This window comes from Arachis ipaensis, chromosome B2, assembly GCF_059453495.1.
Source record: "Arachis ipaensis isolate K30076 ecotype BB chromosome B2, ASM5945349v1, whole genome shotgun sequence".
NCBI lineage: Eukaryota > Viridiplantae > Streptophyta > Magnoliopsida > Fabales > Fabaceae > Arachis > Arachis ipaensis.
The window spans coordinates 10,941,848-10,960,227 of NC_142437.1; the positions used below are offsets into that span (position 1 = coordinate 10,941,848).

Sequence of the window (18,380 nt, forward strand, 5' to 3'; positions counted from 1 at the left end):
AAGTTCAAGGATAAATTCGAAACTCATGTACTTCTTGTTCTTTTGAATTAAAACATTTTTCATTTAAGAGAGGTGATGGATTCATAGGACATTCATAACTTTAAGACAAAGTTACTAACTACTAATGATCATGTAATGAAGACACAAACACAGATAAGCACATAACATAGAAAACGAAAAACAGAAGAAATAAGAACAAGGAATGAATCCACCTTAGTGATGGTGGCGTTTCCTTCTTGAGGAACCAATGATGTCCTTGAGCTCTTCTATGTCTCTTCCTTGCCTTTGTTGCTCATCCTTCATTGCTTTTAGATTTTCTCTGATTTTATGAAGGATGATGGAGTGCTCTTGATGTTCCACCCTTAGTTGCTTCCAATAATTGTGTGGAAGAAAATGTATCCCCTGAGGTATCTCAGGGATCTCTTGATTTGCAGTCAAATGTTCTACCACTGAGCTATAGACCCTTGATGGAAGCTTTTGTCTTCCCTTTCCTCTTTCTAGAGGTTTCTCTGGCCTTAGGTGCCATCAATGGTTATGAAAAAAAAAACAAAAAAGCTATGCTTTTACCACACCAAACTTAGAATGTTGCTCGCCCTCGAGCAAAAGAAGAAAGAATAGAAGAATAAGAAGAAGATATGGAGGAGATGGATGGGAGTGTGTATTCGGCCATATGGGTGGGATTGGGTGGGAGAGAGATGTTGAATTTTGAAGGTAGTGGGTGTATGGATGTGAGTGGTAAATGAAAAACAGAAGGGATGATCATGAATGGAAATAGAGATGATGAGGTAGGTGGGGATCCTGTGGGGTCCACAGATCCTGAGATGATCCTGTGGGGTCCACAGATCCTGAGTGGATCCTGTGGGGTCCACAGATCCTGAGGTGTTCAAGGATTTACATCCCTGCACCAATTTAGGCATGTAAAATGCCCTTGCACACAACTCTGGGCGTTCAGCGCCAGGTTGGTGCCCATTTTGGGCGTTCAACGCCCATTTGCTGCCATTTCTGGCGTTGAACACCAGAACCATGCTTGTTCTGGGCGTTCAGCACCAGGATGCTGCCCATTCTGGGCGTTCAGCGCCAGAACCATGCTCTGTTCTGGCGTTTGAACGCCAGACAGATGCTCCTCCAGGGTGTGATTTTTCTTCTGCTATTTTTGATTCCGTTTTCAATTTTTATATTTATTTTGTGACTCCATATGATCATGAACCTACAAAGACATATAACTAAGAAAAATATAGTTAGATAAATAAAAATTGGGTTGCCTCCCAACAAGCGCTTCTTTAATGTCAATAGCTTGACAGTGGGCTCTCATGGAGCCTCACAGATGTGCAGAGCTTTGTTGAGACTCTCCAACACCAAACTTAGAGTTTGGATATGGAAGTTCAACACCAAACTTAGAGTTTGGTTGTGGCCTCCCAACACCAAACTTAGAGTTTGACTGTGGGGGCTCTGGTTGACTCTGCTTTGAGAGAAGCTTTTTTTGCTTCCTCTCCATGGTTGCAGAGGGAGGTCCTTGAGTTTTAAACACAAGGGAGTCCTCATTCCATTGAAGGACTATTTCACCTCTGTCAACATCAATCACAGCTCTTGCTGTGGCCAGGAAAGGTCTTCCTAGGATGATGGATTCATCCTCTTCCTTTCCAGTATCCAGGACTATGAAACAGCAGGGATGTAAAGGCCTTCAACCTTTACTAATACGTCCTCTACTTGTCCATATGCCTGTTTTCTTGAATTGTCTGCCATCTCTAATGAGATTTTAGCAGCTTGCACCCCATAGATTCCCAATTTCTCTATTACAGAGAGGGGCATGAGGTTTATCCCTGAACCAAGGTCACATAGAGCCTTAAAGATCATGGTGCCTATGGTACAGGGTATTATGAACTTTCCAGAATCTTGTCTCTTCTGAGGCAATGTCAGTTGATCCAGATCACTTAGTTCATTGATGAACAAGGGAGGTTCAACTTCCCAAGTATCAATGCCAAATAATTTGGCATTCAGCTTCATGATTGCACCAAGAAACTTGACAGTTTGCTCTTCAGTAACATCCTCATTCTCCTCAGAAGAGGAATACTCATCAGAGCTCATGAAGGGCATAAGGAGGTTCAATGGGATCTCTAAGGTCTCTAGATGAGCCTCAGAGTCCTTTGGTTCCTCAGAGGGAAGCTCCTTATTGATCACTGGATGTCCCAGGAGGTCTTCCTCCTTGGGATTTGCGTCTTCCTCTCCCTCTTTGGGTTCGGCCATGGTGCTTATGTCAATGGCCTTGCACTCTCCTTTTGGATTCTCTTCTGTATTGCTTGGGAGAGTACTGGGAGGGATTTCAGTGATCCTTTTACTCAGCTGGCCCACTTGTGCTTCCAAATTTCTAATGGAAGACCTTGTTTCATTCATGAAACTCACAGTGGCCTTGGATAGATCAGAGACTAGATTTGCTAAATTAGAAGCATTTTGTTCAGAGTTCTCTGTCTGTTGCTGAGTTGATGATGGAAAAGGCTTGCTATTGCTAAACCTGTTTCTTCCACCATTATTAAAGCCTTGTTGAGGCTTTTGATCCTTCCATGAGAAATTTGGATGATTTCTCCATGATGAGTTATAGGTGTTTCCATAAGGTTCGCCTAAGTAATTCACCTCTGCTATTGCAGGGTTCTCAGGATCATAAGCTTCTTCTTCATAAGAAGCCTCTTGAGTACTGTTGGATGCAGCTTGCATTCCATGCAGACTCTGAGAGATCATATTGACTTGCTGAGTCAATATTTTATTCTGAGCCAATATGGCATTCAGAGTATCAACTTCAAGAACTCCCTTCTTCATAGGCGTCCCATTACTCACAGGATTCCTTTCAGAAGTGTACATGAACTGGTTATTAGCAACCATGTCAATGAGTTCTTGAGCTTCTGCAGGCGTTTTCTTTAGGTGAATGGATCCACCTGCAGAAGTGTCCAGTGACATCTTTGATAGCTCAGATAAACCATCATAGAATATATCCAGGATGGTCCATTCTGAAAGCATGTCAGAAGGACACTTTTTGGTCAACTGTTTGTATCTTTCCCAAGCTTCATAGAGGGATTCACCTTCTTTCTGTCTGAAGGTTTGAACATCAGCTCTAAGCTTGCTCAGCTTTTGAGGAGGAAAGTACTTGGCTAAGAAAGCCGTGACCAGCTTATCCCAAGAGTTCAGGCTGTCTTTGGGTTGAGAATCCAACCATAATCTAGCTCTGTCTCTTATAGCAAATGGGAAAAGCATGAGCCTGTAGACTTCAGGATCTACTCCATTAGTCTTAACAGTATCACAGATCTGCAAGAATTCAGTTAAGAACTGAAAAGGATCTTCAGATGGAAGTCCATGAAACTTGCAGTTCTGCTGCATCAGAGAAACTAATTGAGGTTTCAGCTCAAAGTTGTTTGCTCCAATGGCAGGAATAGAGATGCTTCTTCCATGTAAATTGGAATTAGGTGCAGTAAAGTCACCAAGCATCTTCCTTACATTATTATTATTTTCGGCTGCCATCTCCTCTTCCTGTTCGAAAATTTCTGAAAGGTTATCTCTGGATTGTTGTATATTAGCTTCTCTTAGTTTCCTTTTCAGAGTCCTTTCAGGTTCTGGATCTGCTTCAACAAGAATGTTCTTATCCTTGCTCCTGCTCATATGACAAAGAAGAAGGCACAGAAAAATAATAATAATAATAATAATAATAATAATAATAATAGAGATCCTTTATACCACAGTATAGGGATCCCTTTGTAAGTGGAAGAAAAGGGGGAGACAGAGAATGTAATATAATGGAAGAAACACAACTGTGAGGATGGCAGAGATGTGAGATGAGATGTTAGTAGATGAATGAATAAATAGAATAAGATGAAAGAGGGAGAATTTTCGAAAATATTTTTTTGAAAAAGAGTTAGTGATTTTCGAAAATGGTTTTTTTTTTTTTTTTGAAAAATGTTAGTAATTTTCGAAAATTTTTGAAATCAAAAATAAAAATAAAAATAATTAGTTAATTAAAAAGAAATTTTGAAAAAGAGGGGAGATATTTTCGAAAATTAGAGAGAGAGAGTTAGTTAGGTAGTTTTGAAAAAGTTTAAGAAACAAACAAAAAGTTAGTTAGTTGGTTGAAACAAATTTTGAAAAGATAAGAAGTTGGGAGGTTAGAAAAGATATTTTGAAAAAGATAAGATAAGAAGATATTTTAGAAACTAATTTTGAAAAAGATTTGATTTTTAAAATCTCAATTAATGACTTGATTCATAAGAAATCACAAGATATGATTCTAGAATTTAAAGTTTGAATCTTTCTTAACAAGCAAGTAACAAACTTCAAATTTTTGAATCAAAACATTAATTGATTATGTTATTTTCGAAAATTTGATATAAAAATAAGAAAAAGATTTTTGAAAAATATTTTTGGAATTTTCGAAAATAACTAAGAATTTTGAAAAAGATTTGATTTTTTTGAAAAAGATTTTGAAAAAGATAAGATTTTTAAATTGAAAATTTGATTTGACTCATAAGAAACAACTTGATTTTAAAAATTTTTGAAAAAGTCAACTCAAATTTTCGAATTTGATGAGAGAAACAGGGAAAGATATTTTTTTATTTTTGAATTTTTATGATGCAAGCGAGAAAAACACTAAAAAGGTGCAATGCATGAAATTTTTAGATCAAAACATGTGATGCATGCAAGAATGCTATGAATGTCAAGATGAACACCAAGAACACTTTGAATGTCAAGATGAACATCATAGACACAATTTTGAAAAATTTTTAATGCAAAGAAAACATGCAAGACACCAAACTTAGAATTCTTTAATACTTAGACACTAAGAATTCAAGAATGCATATGATAAACATGAAAAGACACAAAACAAAAAATCATCAAGATCAAACAAGAAGACTTACCAAGAACAACTTGAAGATCATGAAGAACACTATGAATGCATGATATTTTCGAAAAAATGCAAGATGCATATGCAATTGACACCAAACTTATAACAAGACTCAAGACTCAAACAAGAAACAGAAAAATATTTTTGATTTTTATGATTTTCTAATTTTTTTGTATTTTTTTCGAAAATTAATTTGAAAAAGGAAAATAAGGATTCCAAAATTTTTAATATGAATTCCAGGAATCTTGCCATGTTAGTCTAAAGCTTCAGTCCAGGAATTAGACATGGCTCACTAGCCAGCCAAGCTTTCAATGAAAGCTCCAGTCCAAAACACTAGACATGGCCAATGGCCAGCCAAGCTTCAGCATGTAATTCATACATGACACGCCTGACATACTCATTCCCAAAGGAATTAGACATGGCTTTACAGCCAGCCAGGCTTCAACATGCTTCATGAAACACTAGAATTCATTCTTAAAAATTTTGAATAAAATTTTTGAAAACATTTTTATATTTTTTTCGAAAACAAAAGAAAAATTTTTGAAAGATTTTTTTGAAAAAAAATTTGAAAACAAAATAAAAAGAAAATTACCCAATCTGAGCAACAAGATGAACCGTCAGTTGTCCAAACTCGAACAATCCCCGGCAACGGCGCCAAAAACTTGTTGCACGAAATTGTGATGTCCAGGCTCAAACTATTCCTGGCACGTGAGCAACTTGGTACGCGTAATCGTGATTACACATTCATAATTTGTCACAACTTCGATACAACTAACCAGCAAGTGCACTGGGTCGTCCAAGTAATACCTTACGTGAGTAAGGGTCGAATCCCACGGAGATTGTTGGTATGAAGCAAGCTATGGTCACCTTGTAAATCTCAGTCAGGCGGATATAAAACAGTTATGTGGTTTTCGAATATTAATTAATAAAATAGAGATAGAGATACTTATGTAAATCATTGGTAGGAAATTCAGATAAGCGAATGGAGATGCTTTTCGTTCCTCTGAACCTCTGCTTTCCTGCTATCTTCATCCAATCGGTCTCACTCCTTTCCATGGCTGGCTTTATGTGATACATCACCACTGTCAATGGCTACTTTCGGTCATCTCTCGGGAAAATGATCCAATGCCCTGTCACGGCACGGCTAATCGTCTGGAGGCATCACCCTTGCCAATGGCTTCATCTTATCCTCTCAGTGAATAATATGCTCATGCACCCTGTCACGGCACGGCTATTCATTTATCGGTTCTCGATCATGCTGGAATAGGATTTACTATCATTTTGCGTCTGTCACTAACGCCCTGCAATCGCGAGTTAGGAGCTCGTCACAATCATTCAATCATTGAATCCTACTCGGAATACCACAGACAAGGTTTAGACTTTCCGGATTCTCTTGAATGCCGCCATCATTCTAGCTTACGCCACGAAGATTCCGGTTAGGAGATCTAAGAGATATTCATTCTAGCTTATTTCATGTAGAACGGAAGTGTTTGTCAGGCACGCGTTCATAAAGGAGAAGGATGATGAGCGTCACACATAATCATCACCTTCATCACGTTATTGGGTGCGAATGGATATCTTAGAAGCAAAATAAGATGAGTTGAATAGAAAACAGTAGTACTTTGCATTAATCTTTGAGGAACAGCAGAGCTCCACACCTTAATCTATGGAGTGTAGAAACTCTACCGTATGAAAATACATAAGTGAAGGTTCAGGCATGGCCGAGATGGCCAGCCCCCTAAAACGTGATCAATAGTCTCCTAAGATGAACACTGGATTAAAACTGAGACCAAAGATGTCTAATACAATAGTAAGAGGTCCTATTTATAATAAACTAGTCACTAGGGTTTACATAAGTAAGTAATTGATGCATAAATCCACTTCCAGGGCCCACTTGGTGTGTGCTTGGGCTGGGATTGAGTGTTGCACGTGTAGAGGTCCTTCTTGGAGTTGAATGCCAGTTTTTGTGCCAGTTTGGGCATTCAACTCTGGTTTTGGCTCCTTTTCTGGCGCTGGACGCCAGATTTGGGTAGAAAGCTGGCGTTGAACGCCATTTTACGTCATCTATTCTTGGCCAAAGTATGGACTATTATATATTTCTGGAAAGCCCTAGATGTCTACTTTCCAACGCAATTGGAAGCGCGCCATTTCGAGTTCTGTAGCTCCAGAAAATCCACTTTGAGTGCAGGGAGGTCAGAATCCAACAGCATCAGCAGTCCTTCTTCAACCTCTGAATCTGATTTCTGCCCAAGTCCCTCAATTTCAGCCAGAAAATACCTGAAATCACAGAAAAACACACAAACTCATAGTAAAGTCCAGAAATGTGAATTTAACATAAAAACTAATGAAAACATCCCTAAAAGTAACTAGATCCTACTAAAAACATACTAAAAACAATGTCAAAAAGCATATAAATTATCCGCTCATCACCGCGTCATATGTGTTTTGCTTAAGGCGCACGGTCGCGTCAATTATGCGGTCGCGTCACTGTTGATTTGTGCTTGGCATGCATCCGTGTCGCCCATGCGATCGCGTGGATGCCAGTTTCTTTAGAAACTCCGTTTTGTGCTTTCCTTCCATTTTTGTATGTTTCCTTTTCCATCCTTTAAGTCATTCCTACCTTAGAAGATCTGAAACTACTCAACACACTAATCACGGCATCGAATGGAAATAAAGGTAATTAAAATAATTAATTTTAAAGCATAGGAAACATGTTTTTCACATATATCACATAATAAGGAAGGGAAAGTAAAACCATGCAATTAATATGAATAAGTGGGCGAAGGATTGAATAAATCACTCAAATTAAGCACAAAATATATCATAAAATATGGGATCCATTGATCCTTTTGCGTCTGTCACTACGCCCAGCACTCGTGAGTTTGAAGCTCGTCATAGTCATCCCATCCCAGATCCTACTCGGAATACCACAGACAAGGTTTAGATTTTCTGGATCTCAGGAATGGCCGCCAATAGTCCTAGACTATACCACGAAGACTCTGATCATGAACCAAGAGGCTAAGAGATATACACTCAATTTAAGGTAGAACGGAAATGGTTATCAGGCACGCGTTCATAGGTTAAGAATGGTGATGAGTGTCACGGATCATCACATTCATCCCGGTTAAGTGCGAGTGAATATCTTAGAATAGAGACCAGCGTGATTGAATGGAAAATAGAAGTAATTGCATTAATTCATCGAAACACAGCAGAGCTCCTCACCCCCAACCATGGGGTTTAGAGACTCATCCCATCAGAAATACAATATGGAACGTGTAAAATATCATGAGGTCCATAGTAATTCTCTAAAAGTGGTATTTATACTAAACTAGTAGCTAGGGTTTACAGAAGATGAGTAAACTAAGATGGATAGTGCAGAAATCCACTTCTGGGGCCCACTTGGTGTGTGTTTGGGCTGAGCATTGAGCTTTACACGTGTAGAGGCTTCTCTTGGAGTTAAATGCCAGGTTGCAACTTGTTTATGGCGTTTAACTCTGGTTTGTAACCTGTTTCTGGCGTTTAACTTCAGAATAGGGCAGGAAGTTGGCGTTTAAATGCCAGTTTGCATCGTCAAAACTCGGGTAAAGTATGGACTATTATATATTGCTGGAAATCCCTGGATGTCTACTTTCCAACGCAATTGAGAGCGCACCAATTGGGTTTCTGTAGCTCGAGAAAATCCATTTCGCGTGAAGCAGGGTCAGAATCCAACAGCATCTGCAGTCCTTTTTTTTAGCCTCTGAACCAGATTTTTGCTCAGATCCCTCAATTTCAGCCAAAAAATACCTGAAATCACAAAAAAACACACAAACTCATAGTAAAGTCTAGAAATGTAAATTTTGCATAAAAACTAATAAAAACATAGTAAAAACTAACTAAACTATACTAAAAACTACCTAAAAATAATGTCAAAAAGCGTATAAATTATCCGCTCATCACAACACCAAACTTAAATTATTGTTTGTCCCCAAGCAACTGAAAATCAAATAGGATAAAAATAAGAGAATATACTATAAATTTCAAAATATCAATGAAACTTAGCTCCAATTAGATGAGCGGGACTAGTAGCTTTTTGCCTCTGAACAGTTTTGGCATCTCACTTTATCCTTTGAAGTTCAGAATGGTTGGCATCTATAGGAACTCAGAATTCAGATAGTGTTATTGATTCTCCTAGTTCAGTATGTTGATTCTTGAATACAGCTACTTTATGAGTTTTGGCCGTGACCCTAAGCACTTTGTTTTCCAGTATTACCACCGGATACATAAATGCCACAGACACATAACTGGGTGAACCTTTTCAGATTGTGACTTAGCTTTGCTAAAGTCCCCAATTAGAGGTGTCCAGAGTTCTTAAGCACACTCTTTTTGCTTTGGATCACGACTTTAACCGCTCAGTCTCAAGCTTTTTGGCTTGACACCTTCACGCCACAAGCACATAGTTAGGGACAGCTTGGTTTAGCCGCTTAGGCTAGGATTTTATTCCTTTGGGCCCTCCTATTCACTGATGCTCAAAGCCTTGGATCTTTTTTACCCTTGCCTTTTGGTTTAAAGGGTTACTGGCTTTTTGCTCTTGCCTTTTGGTTTAAAGAGCTTTTGGCTTTTTCTGCTTGCTTTTTCTTTTTTTTTCGCCATTTTTTTCGCAAGCCTTGTTCTTCACTACTTTTTCTTGCTTCAAGAATCAATTTTATGATTTTTCAGATTATCAATAACATTTCTCCTTTTCATCATTCTTTCAAGAGCCAACAATTTTAACATTCATAAACAACAAATTCAAAAATATGCACTGTTCAAGCATTCATTCAGAAAACAAAAAGTATTGTCACCACATCAATATAATTAAACTAATTTCAAGGATGAATTTGAAATCATGTACTTCTTGTTCTTTTGTTTTTTAGAACATTTTTCATTTAAGAGAGGTGATGGATTCATAGGACACTCATAGCTTTAAGGCATAGTTACCAGACACTACTGATCATGTAGTAAAGACACAAACACAAATAAAAATAAAGCATAGAGAACGAAAACAGAAAAATAAATAGACAAGGAGATTAAGGAACGGGTCCACCTTAGTGAGGGTGGCGTCTTCTTCCTCTTGAAGAACCAATGGTGCTCTTGAGCTCCTCTATATCTCTTCCTTGTCTTTGTTGCTCCTTCCTCATAGCTCTTTGATCTTCTCTAATTTCATAGAGGAGGTTGGAGTGCTCTTGGTGCTCCACCCTTAGTTGTCCCATGTTGGAACTTAATTCTCCTAGGGAGGTGTTAATCTGCTCCCAATAGTTTTGTGGAGGAAAGTGCATCCCTTGAGGCATCTCAGGGATTTCATGATGAGGAATTTCCTCATCCTCTTGTTGAGGTCCATGAGTGGGCTCTCTTGTTTGCTCCATCCTTTTTTTAGTGATGGGCTTGTCCTCTTCAATGAGGATGTCTTGGCCACAACTTTATAGAAGTGGTCTTGATGGACCTTTGAGATGAATCTCTCCATCTCCCATGACTCGGAGGTGGAAGCTTTTGCCTTTCCTTTCCTCTTTTTAGAGGTTTCTCCGGCTTTAGGTGCCATGAATGGTTATGAAAAAACAAAAATAATGCTTTTACCACACCAAAATTAAAGCGTTTGCTCGTCCTCGAGCAAAAGAAGAAGAGAAAGTAGTAGAAGAAGAAGAAATAGAAGAGATGGAGGTGTGTGGTTCGGCCATGTGTGGGTGGGTTTGGGAGGGAGATGGTTTGAATTTGAATGGTGAAGAGGTGATGGGAAAGAGGAATGGAGGTGATTGGTGAAAGGTATTTGGGGAAGAATGTTATGGAAAGGTGTGAAGATTAGAGAAGAAGAGGTGGGATAGGTGGGGATCCTGTGGGATCCACAGATCCTGAGGGGTCAAGGACTTATCATCCCTGCTCCATTTAGGCGTATAAACGCCCTTAGAGTGAAATCCTGGCGTTTAATGCCAGACTGCTGCTTGTTTCTGGCATTAAACGCCAGCTTTTCTCCCTTTCTTGGCGTTTAACGCCAACTTGATGCTCTGTTCTGGCGTTTAACACCAGTCTGATGCTTCTTACTGGCTTTTAAACGCCAGTAAGCTTATCCTCCAGGGTGTGCTATTTTTCATTCTGTTTTTTATTTTTCAGTTGTTTTTGTGACTTCACATGATCATCAACCTAAAGAAAACATAAAATAGCAATGGAAAATAAATAGATATAATTAAATAACATTGGGTTGCCTCCCAATAAGCGCTTTTTTAATGTCAATAGCTTGACAGTGAGCTCTCATGGAGCCTCACAGATAATCAGAGCAGGGTTGGGGCCTCTCAACACCAAACTTAGAGTTTGGTTGTGGCCTCCCAACACCAAACTTAGAGTTTGAATGTGGGGGTTTTGCTTGACTCTGTATTGAGAGAAGCTTTTCATGCTTCCTCTCCATGGTTACAAAAGGAGAATCTTGAGTCTTATAGTTTGCAATGTCTCCAACCATGGAGCTTCCTGAAGGAGGGACGCTCCTGCTACTGGTTCTATCCGGAACAGGTGATCAGCTACTTGATTCTCTGTCCCTTTTCTGTCTCTTATTTCTATATCAAACTCTTGCAGAAGCAATACCCATCTTATGAGTCTGGGTTTTGAATCCTGCTTTGTGAGGAGATATTTTAGAGCAGCATGGTCAGTGTACACAATCACTTTTGATCCTACTAAGTAAGATCTAAACTTGTCAATGGCATAAACCACTGCAAGCAATTCCTTTTCTGTGGTTGTGTAATTTTTTTTGCGCATCATTTAAAACACGGCTAGCATAGTAAATGACGTGCAGAAGCTTGTCATGCCTCTGTCCCAATACTGCACCAATGGCATGGTCACTAGCATCACACATTAGTTCGAATGGTAGTGTCCAGTCTGGTGCAGAAATAACTGGTGCTGTGACCAACTTAGCTTTCAGAGTTTCAAACGCCTGCAGACACTCTGTGTCAAACACAAATGGCGTGTCAGCAGCTAGCAGATTTCTCAGAGGTTTTGCAATTTTTGAAAAATCCTTTATAAACCTCCTATAGAATCATGCATGCCCCAGAAAGCTCCTGATTGCCTTAACATTGGTGGGTGGTGGTAATTTTTCAATTACCTCTACCTTAGCTTGATCCACCTCTATTCCCTTGTTCGAAATTTTATGCCCAAGGACAATTCCTTCAGTCACCATAAAGTGACATTTTTCCCAATTTAAAACCAGGTTAGTCTCTTGGCATCTTTTCAGAACAAGTGCTAGATGATCAAGACAGGAGCTGAATGAGTCTCTGAATACTGAGAAGTCGTCCATGAAAACTTCCAGAAATTTTCCCACCATATCAGAGAAGATAGAGAGCATGCATCTCTGAAAAGTTACAGGTGCATTACACAGACCAAATGGCATCCTTCTGTAGGCAAATACTCCAGATGGACATGTGAATGCGATTTTCTCTTGATCCTGAGGATCTACTGCAATTTGGTTATAACCTGAATAGCCATCCAAAAAGCAGTAATATTCATGACCTGCTAGTCTTTCTAGCATCTGGTCTATGAATGGTAAAGGAAAATGATCCTTTCTGGTGGATGTATTGAGCCTTCTGTAGTCAATACACATACGCCACCCTGTAACTGTTCTTGTAGGAACCAGTTCATTCTTTTCACTATGAACCACTGTCATGCCTCCCTTTTTGGGTACAACTTGGACAGGGCTCACCCAGGGGCTATCAGAAATGGGATAAATAATCCCGGCCTCCAGTAATTTAGTGACCTCTTTCTACACTACCTCTTTCATGGCTGGATTTAGCCGCCTCTGTGGTTGAACCACTGGCTTAGCATTATCCTCCAATAGGATCTTGTGCATGCATCTGGCTGGGCTAATGCCTTTAAGATCACTTGTGGACCACCCAAGAGCTGTCTTGTGTGTCCTGAGCACTTGAATTAGTGCTTTCTCTTCCTGTGGCTCTAAAGCAGAGCTTATGATTACAGGAAATGTGTCACCTTCTCCCAGAAATACATATTTCAGGGATGGTGGTAGTGGTTTGAGCTCAGGTTTAGGAGGTTTCTCCTGTTTCTGAGGAGTTTTCAGAGGTTCTTTTGTTTCCTCTGGTTCCTCCAGATCAGGCTGAACATCTTTAAAAATGTCCTCTAGCTTTGATTCGAGACTCTCAGTCATATTAACCTCTTCCACCAGAGAGTCAATAATATCAACGCTCATGCAGTCGTTTAGGGTGTCTGGATGCTGCATAGCTTTCACAACATTCAACTTAAACTCATCCTCATTGACTCTCAAGGTCACTTCCCCTTTTTAGACATCAATGAGGGTTCATCCTGTTGCTAGGAAAGGTCTTCCTAGAATGAGAGTTGCACTCTTGTGCTCCTCCATTTCCAGCACTACAAAGTCAGTGGGAAAGGCAAATGGCCCAACCTTGACAATCATGTCCTCAATTATGCCTGATGGATATTTAATGGAGCCATTAGCAAGTTGAAGACATATCCGGGTTGGTTTGACCTCTTCAATCAAGCCAAGCTTTCTGATAGTTGATGCAGGGATTAGATTGATACTTGCCCCAAGGTCACATAGAGCTGTCTTGGTACAAGTACCCTCTAATGTGCATGGTATCATAAAGCTTCCGGGATCCTTAAGCTTTTCTGGTAAGCTTGTTAGAATGACTGCCCTGCATTCTTCAGTGAGAAAAACTTTTTCTGTTTCTCTCCAATCCTTCTTATGGCTTAAGATCTCTTTCATGAACTTAGCATAAGAGGGTATTTGCTCAAGTGCCTCTGCAAACGGAATCTTTATTTCAAGAGTCCTGAGATAGTCTGCAAAGCGGGAAAATTGTTTATCCTATTCTGCTTGGAGGAGTTTCTGAGGATAAGGTATTTTGACTTTATATTCTTTAACCTTAGTTGCTGCAGGTTTATTTCCTACATAGGCAGGTTGAGAAGCCTTATTGAGGGGGTTAGTATCAGCACTTGCAAGTGTCTGATCCCTCACTGGCGTTTGAATGCCAGAACTGGACGTGGATTGGGCGTTTAACGCCAGATTCCTACCCTTTTCTGGCGTTTGAACGCCAAAATTGGACATGGATTGGGAGTTTAACGCCAGTTTTTCACCTGTTTCTGGCCTTTGATCGCCAGACTTATTCCTCTCTGGGCTCTTACTGTCCTTAGAGGGATTTTGGGTAGCAGGTGGCTCATCCTCTATCAGCTGTTCTTTTCTTGGCTTTCTGCTGCTTTGAGTTGAAGTATTTAACATTTTTCCACTTCTTAATTAAACTGCTTGGCACTCCTCTGTTATCTGTTTTGATAACTGCTATCTTGTCTGATTCAATTGTGATTCCATATCCTTGTTAGCAATTTTGGTTTCTTGTAGCATCTCCTTAAATTCTGTTAACTGCCTTGTTATAGAAGATAGTTACTGATTGAGTTTAGCAACTTGTTCCTGAGGACTAAAGTTAGTTAATACTACCTTAGCTTCTTCTTTCATGGAGGACTCATTACTTATGTACAGATGTTGATTTCTAGCAACTATATCAATAAGCTCTTGAGCCTCTCCAACAGTCTTTCTCATGTGTATAGATCCACCAGCTGAGTGGTCTAGAGATATCTGAGCTTTTTCTGTAAGCCCGTAGTAGAAGATGTCTAACTGCACCCACTCTGAAAATATTTCAGAGGGGCATTTTCTTAGCATCCCTCTGTACCTCTCCCAGGCGTTATAAAAGGATTCATCATCCTCTTGTTTAAAGCCTTGGCTGTCTAGCCTTAGCTGTGTCATCCTTTTTGGAGGGAAATATTGATTCAGGAATTTGTCTGATAACTGTTTTCATGTTCTTATGCTTGCTGTAGGTTGGTTATTTAACCACCTCTTAGCTTGATCTTTTACAGCAAATGGAAACAGTAATAATCTATAGACATCCTGATCTACTTCCTTGTCATGTACTGTGTCAGCAATTTGCAAGAACTGTGCCAGAAACTCAGTAGGTTCTTCCTGTGGAAGACCGAAATACTGGCAATTTTGCTGCACCATGACAATGAGCTGAGGATTTAGCTCAAAACTGCTGGCTCTGATGGGAGGTATACAGATACTACTCCCATATGAAGCAGTAGTGGGGTTAGCATATAACCCCAAAGTCTTTTTGAACTGTTCATTTCCACTTAGGTCCATGATGGAGAAAGGGAGATGATGTGGATTGCAAATAATATATATATATATATATATTGAAAACCAAAATAAAATAAAATAAGTGAAAAATTGAATATAAGTTCAAAAATTAAAAGAAAATTGAAAACTAAAATAATTAATTAATTAAAAAAATTTTTAAAAAATGGGTAAGGATTTTCAAAAAGTGAAGAGAGAGAAAGTGGTTAGGAAGTTTTGAAAAAGATACGTCTTAAAATTAAAGATACTTTTAAGAAAATAAATAAAAGAGAAGATTTGAGATTAGAAAAGATAAGATAAGTTAGGTAAGAGAAAATAAGTTTTTAAATTAAAAATTTTGAAATTTGAATTTTAAAATTGAAATAAGATAAGATAAGATTTTGAAAAAAATATGATTTTTTTTTTTTTGAAAAAGATTTGAATTTTGAAATTTAAAACTAAGATAAGATAAAAATTTTAAAATAAAAATCTGAATTTTTAAAGGAAAATTTCGAAAATTAAATTAAAATAAAGAGAAAAGATATTTTTGAATTTAATGAGGAAAGAGAAAAACAATAAAATGATACCAAACTTAGAATTTTTAGATCAAAACAAAGAAAGCAAACAAGAAAACTTTGAATGTTAAGATGAATACCAAGAACAACTTGAAGATCAAGATGAACACCAAGAACAAATTTTTGAAAAATTTTTAAGGAATTAAAAACACAAAGCACACCAAACTTAAAAATTTTTATACCTTGGACACTAATAATTCGAAATTGCACAAGAAAAACAAGGAAAGACACAAAGCAAGAAAAACTAAAGATCAAACAAGGAAAATAAACAAGAACAACTTGAAGATTAGGAAAGAACAAGGAACATATAATTCAAAAAATTGAAAGAAAAATAAAATCATGCAATTGACACCAAACTTAAAACATGAAACTAAACTCAAACAGAAGACTAAATTAAGAGGTTATTGGTTTTAGAAACTTTCAAAAATAATTTAGAAAAAATAAAATAAGAATTTTAAAATTTTTAACCAAAAATAATAATAAAGACTCAATTTTAATGACTCTAAACCAAAAAAAAAAAGACAAATTTTTTCCTAATCTAAGCAACAAAATAGACCGTCAGTTGTCCAAACTCGAACAATCCCCAGCAACGGCGCCAAAAACTTGGTGCACGAATTGTAAATCACACTTTTCACAACTCGTACCACTAACCAGCAAGTGCACTGGGTCGTCCAAGTAATACCTTACGTGAGTAAGGGTCGATCCCACGGAGATTGTCGGCTTGAAGCAAGCTATGGTTATTTTGTAACTCTTAGTCAGGAAATTAATAATAAAAATGATTGGGTTTATGAAGAGTAAATAGCATAAATTAAATAATACTTGTTATGCAGTATGGAGAACAGATTGAGGATTTGGAGATGCTCTGTCTTCCGAATATCTGCTTTCCTACTGTCTTCTTCTTCACGCACACAGGACTCCTTCCATGGCAAGCTGTATGTTGGTGGATCACCGTTGTCAATGGCTACCATCCGTCCTCTCAGTGAAAATGGTCCAAATGCGCTGTCACCGCACGGCTAATCATCTGTCAGTTCCCACTCATGTTGGAATAGGATCCATTGATCATTTTCCGTCTGTCACTATGCCCAGCACTCGTGAGTTTGAAGCTCGTCACAGTCATCCCATTCCAGATCCTACTCGGAATACCACAGACAAGGTTTAGACTTTTCGAATCTCAGGAATGGCCGCCAATAGTCCTAGCCTATACCACGAAGACTCTGATCATGAACCAAGAGGCTAAGAGATATACACTCAATCTAAGGTAGAACGGAAGTGGTTATCAGGCACGCGTTCATAGGTTGAGAATGGTGATGAGTGTCACGGATCATCACATTCATCACGGTTAAGTACGAGTGAATATCTTAGAATAGAGACCAGCGTGATTGAATGGAAAATAGAAGTAATTGCATTAATTCATCGAAACACAGTAGAGCTCCTCACCTCCAACCATGGGGTTTAGAGACTCATGCCGTCAAAAATACAATATGGAACGTGTAAAATGTCATGAGGTCCATAGTAAGTCTCTAAAAGTGGTATTTATACTAAACTAGTAGCTAGAGTTTACAGAAAATGAGTAAACTAAGATGGATAGTGTAGAAATCCACTTATGGGGCCCACTTGGTGTATGTTTGGGCTGAGCATTGAGCTTTACACGTGTAGAGGCTTTTCTTGGAGTTAAGTGCCAGGTTGCAGCTTGTTTGTGGCGTTTAACTCTAGTTTGTAACCTGTTTCTGGCGTTTAACTTCAGAATAGGGGAGGAAGTTGGCGTTTAAACGCCAGTTTGCGTCGTCAAAACTCAGGCAAAGTATGGACTATTAGGCTGCGTTTGTTTACAGAGACAGGACACTAAGACATAGATACTGAAACACAAAATCATGTTTGACAGAGGAGACATGGACAGAGACAGTGTGTCCAGAGACACTGAATTAGTGTATTTTGTGTCCATCCTGACAGGAAGGACATGGAGACACTAACAAGGGACACAACTTATTTTTCATTCTTTTTTTTATTATTTTTGTTAATTTTTCATAATTATATTTTTTATTATTATATTTTTCATCTCAAATTTTTTGAATGAAAAAAATGAGAATAAATTAGATTTTCATAATTTGTTCTAGTTTATCATCAAACAGAATACAAGAACACAAAATTTTGTGTCTTTGTCCATCAGTGTCTTGTCCTGTCCTGTTCTCAGTGTCTTGTCCTGTTCTGTTCTCAGAAACAAACGCAATCTTATATATTGTTGGAAAGCCCTGGATGTCTACTTTCCAACGCAATTGAGAGCGCACCAATTGGGTTTCTGTAGCTCGAGAAAATCCATTTCGCGTGAAGCAGGTCAAAATCCAACAGCATCTGCAGTCCTTTTTCAGCCTCTGAACCAGATTTTTGCTCAGGTCCCTCAATTTCAGCCAGAAAATACCTAAAATCACAAAAAAATACACAAACTCATAGTAAAGTCCAGAAATATGAATTTTGCATAAAAACTAATAAAAACATAGTAAAAACTAATTAAATCATACTAAAAACTACCTAAAAACAATGACAAAAAGCGTATAAATTATCTGCTCATCAATTATATATATGATAAAAATTAATTTAAAATTTAATGTAAAATTCATATAAAAAAATATGAATTTAATTTTAATAATATTTTTTAAATAATGTTAAAATTGTTTAGCCATGGTAACTATTATAGGTTATCTCTACCATACCCTCTCTAAAATAAATGGTAAATTACCCATTGTGAAATATACAGTAATTATTGATAAATTATCCTTTCATCAGTCCAAGATTCATTTTATCTTCT

At 38.1% G+C, this 18,380-nt stretch overlaps 1 non-coding gene across 1 annotated transcript; it reads left to right on the forward strand.

Moving 5' to 3' along the window:
- Window positions 1-3,003: 3,003 nt before the first annotated feature.
- On the forward strand, window positions 3,004-3,111 carry LOC148573024 (small nucleolar RNA R71). Its single transcript, XR_015905645.1, has one exon. It is a non-coding gene; the product is annotated as a small nucleolar RNA R71 (small nucleolar RNA).
- The last annotated feature ends 15,269 nt before the right edge of the window (window positions 3,112-18,380 follow it).